Raw genomic sequence first — 3,661 nt, forward strand, 5'->3', positions numbered from 1 at the left:
GCTTACTGATGGCGTTCTATTCCCAGAGCAACAGCCTTTCTACTACACCATGGTAGCTGCCTCGCCAGAATATGGGAGACAAGGAGATACCACAGTGAAGCTCAGGGGCCATGCAGAGATCAAGAGAATAAAGTGGTCTCTCCTTTACTTCTCCCAGGTCACAATAAACAGCAACAGCAGGACAGCCAGCCTTGGAGGGCTCCTTCACGGCATCAGACCCATTCCCCATCTCTGCTCTTCCAGTCTGCTGGCCTATGTAGGCATACTGGTACCATGACACCTTCAGGTCATAATGACAGATACACATCTCAAAGCACTCTGCCAGCATTTCCCGAGGCATAGCTCGCAGCATCCTACACCAGCAAGATGCTCTGTAAAAAAATGAGTCCCATTGCTTCACAGCTTTTTGGCTAAGATCAAGTGTAATATCTGTTCTTATCAATGTGGCCAACAAGCATATGAGAAAAAGCTCAATATCACTGATCATTAGAGAAATGCAAATCAAAACCATAATGAGGTACCACCTCACACCAGTCAGAATGGCTACTTTTAAAAAGTCAAAAATAACAGATACCGGTGAGGTTATGGAGAAAAGGGAATGCTTATACACCGTTGGTGGGTGTGTCAATTACTTCAACCGTTGTAGAAAGTAGTGTGGCAATTCCACAAAGACCTAAAAACAGGACTACCATTCAACCCAGTAATCCCTTTGCTGGATATATACCCAAAGGAATATAAATCACTCCATCATAAAGATATGTGCATGCATATGTTCATGGCAGTACTATTCCCAATAGCAAAGACATGGAATCAACCTAAATGCCTATCAATAACAGACTGGATAAAGAAAATGTGGTATATATACACTATGGAATACAATACAATAAAAAGGAATGAGATCATGACATGGATGGAGCTGGAGGCCGTTATCCTTATCAATAGTAATGCAGGAACAGAAAACCAAATACTGCATGTTCTCACTTATAAGTGGGAGCAAAATGATGAGAATCAATGAGCACAAAGAGGGGAACAACAGACACTGGGGCCTACTTGAGGGTGGAGGGTGGGAGGAAGGGGAGAATCAGAAAAAATAGCTATTGGCTTAGTACCTGGGTGATGAAATAATCTGTACATCAAACCTCTGTGACACGAGTTTACCTATATTACAAACCTGCACATGTATACCTGAGCCTAAAATAAAAGTTTTAAAAACAATGAGTCCCTTAATAAAATCTCTAATTTTCTAGATCCTAAGATGCACTTTCTTCCTTTTTCATGTATTAATAGTAAATGCAAGGTTCTGTCATGAAGTGAATAAAAACAAGTCCTCTGAAATCTGACTACCTTGGTTTGATTAACAGCTCTGCCACTTACTAGCCATCTGATCTTGGGCAAGGTACTTAACCATTCTGGTCCTCAACTTTCCATCTGTAAACTGGAAATGAAATAAAAGATCCAACTGTGTTAGTTCAAGATGAGATTAGATGTGCAAGAAATTTGTTTGGGGAAACACCAGTGAAAGAGTATGGGGAGAAGCAGGAGGAGGCTGGAAAAGTTGTGAAACCTCAATGTAGACCTAATTCCTACAAAAAAAGAAAGGGAAGGAAGAAAGATTGGGTAGAAATAGCCTTATATTGCAGTGCAGTTCTAGGAAAGTTTTAGCAAAGTTTTGAGGAATTTTTGAGTCAAAGTCAACCATCAAAGGAGCCCTGCATCTCCCTGGAAGGGACATACATCAGTATTCCTGATGTGCTCAGTTATTGGCTGAGAGCAGCCTGTGAAAGCAAGGCCCCTGCCCAATGTGGAGGTGGATTTAGAATGCAGCAACCAGGGCCCTTGGTCAATTATGCTCTTGCAGTAAGAGACCTGAGAAGCGCATTCTCAGGCCCCTCTTGGCCCCATATCCACCTCAAAAGACAGGATTAAGTCAGTCATTTTATATAAAAGCTCTTAAAATAGTGTCTGGCATACAGTAAGTATTCTACATATGTTGCCTTAAAACAAATAAACAAACAAAGTTATGAAATCAGGTTGCTTCTTAAAATCAATTTGCACACCTGATGTGATAGTGTTCCTCTTTGGTTTGAACCCTGGAAGGCTATTATTAAAGTGTGGCTGCATCTTACAATCAGCACGTCTTGGAATTGAGGTAATGAATTTGGAAAACTTTGCAAAAGGTATTTCTCTCTTGGAGATTTGTATTAGCAGACTAAAGATCCTGAGAAGTCCCCCAATAGATAGACCTATGGACTTTGCTCAACTCCCTGTTTCCCAAACTTCTTTGGCCATAGACCTCTGGTTTGCATATCACTTTCAATAGATTTCTTTTCTTTTTAGTTAAAGAAGTTGGTTTCCATTGCTTGCACCCAGTTCCCAACTGATACACACATGCAATCTCAGTATATAAAAGAGGCAAAAGCGGAACCGCTCTGGTTGATGTGTAGGAGGAGAACAGAACTGGAATTTCATGGAATATATTTTGCCAAATGCCATGCTTTGCAAAGGCTGGTTCCTGCTATTTCAGGTGATTCTCAGGTATTAGGTTCAGAGTAAATGGAGCACAAGGAACAAAGGAAAGATGGGAGATGGGAAAGGAGGAAGAAATGTTTCCTGATCCACCCAGGTCACCCTACCCAACCCTGCAGCTTTTTCCGCAAGGTGCCTGGAGTATACAAGTGAAAAAGCCCGCACCTAACCCAACCTCCTCACTGAGGTCAGCCTGACCAACCTCATTCCATAAGCAGAGCACCTTCTCCTTCCAGTCCCCAAAGAGACATGAGCACCATAGAATAAGAAAAGGCAGAAGATAAACATCTCCCCACTGTAACCAGTGGCTGAGGGCCATGAACAAATACAACAGGAACTTTTCCCTCCATTCCACATTTACCGTGTGGATTAATGCCTGCTCCACGCCAGGCATGGTGCTTAGAGGTCAGGATTCAGGGATGACAAATGTAGACTTCAGCGTTGGATCCGACGTCTTTTATGCACCATCTCACACTCTTACAGCCCACTTCTTTGTTCCCTCCAGAACTGTGGCAACCCAAGGGTGCTTCACTTCATCCACACAAGGTGTTTCTTGCTTTCTTTAGGGCTTCTCTGCTGCAGTGTAGGTGCCCTAGAGACCTGCCTGGCCATTTGCTGCCCCACCCCAGCAACACTTTGGGTACAAACCGCAGGAGCAACTTTAACCTGTGTGGGGAAAAATATTTCCATCTTCTGTGTCTTGAGTAGAGCATGCTGAGGTGCATTCTGCACTACTCCTCAGAGGGACCCATGCCCACATTGGTGTCGCATTCATTAATGCACCTAAATTGGACTGCAATCCCTGTTGCCCTCTCCCATAGCCACCAACACCTTTTCCCAAAAATCACTTCTTCAAAAGAAATTATCTGCATATAAGCCCTTACCTTACCCTCTGCTTTTCAAGGGAACATAAGGTAGCACTTTAAAACAACAACAACAACAACAACAACAAAAAAACAACCTTGTTTTGCATTTGTAGCAATTATAATGGCACATGCTTCTATTAATGCAATAACTGGAAATGAAACATGAGTCTAAGGTCATTTTCATGTTAGAGAAAAGAAAAACTGGAGCACAGAGAGGTCACTTGCCTTGCTAAATGTCACACAGCTAGGATAAAGCGAGAACCAGGGCT

At 42.6% G+C, this 3,661-nt stretch overlaps 1 pseudogene; it reads left to right on the forward strand.

Moving 5' to 3' along the window:
* The first annotated feature begins 390 nt into the window (after nucleotides 1-390).
* LOC116467747 (U2 spliceosomal RNA) lies at nucleotides 391-526 on the forward strand (annotated as a pseudogene).
* Nucleotides 527-3,661: the final 3,135 nt, after the last annotated feature.

Source organism: Hylobates moloch, unplaced genomic scaffold (genome assembly GCF_009828535.3).
Source record: "Hylobates moloch isolate HMO894 unplaced genomic scaffold, HMol_V3 SCAFFOLD_4, whole genome shotgun sequence".
In the NCBI taxonomy this organism is placed as follows: Eukaryota; Metazoa; Chordata; class Mammalia; order Primates; family Hylobatidae; genus Hylobates; species Hylobates moloch.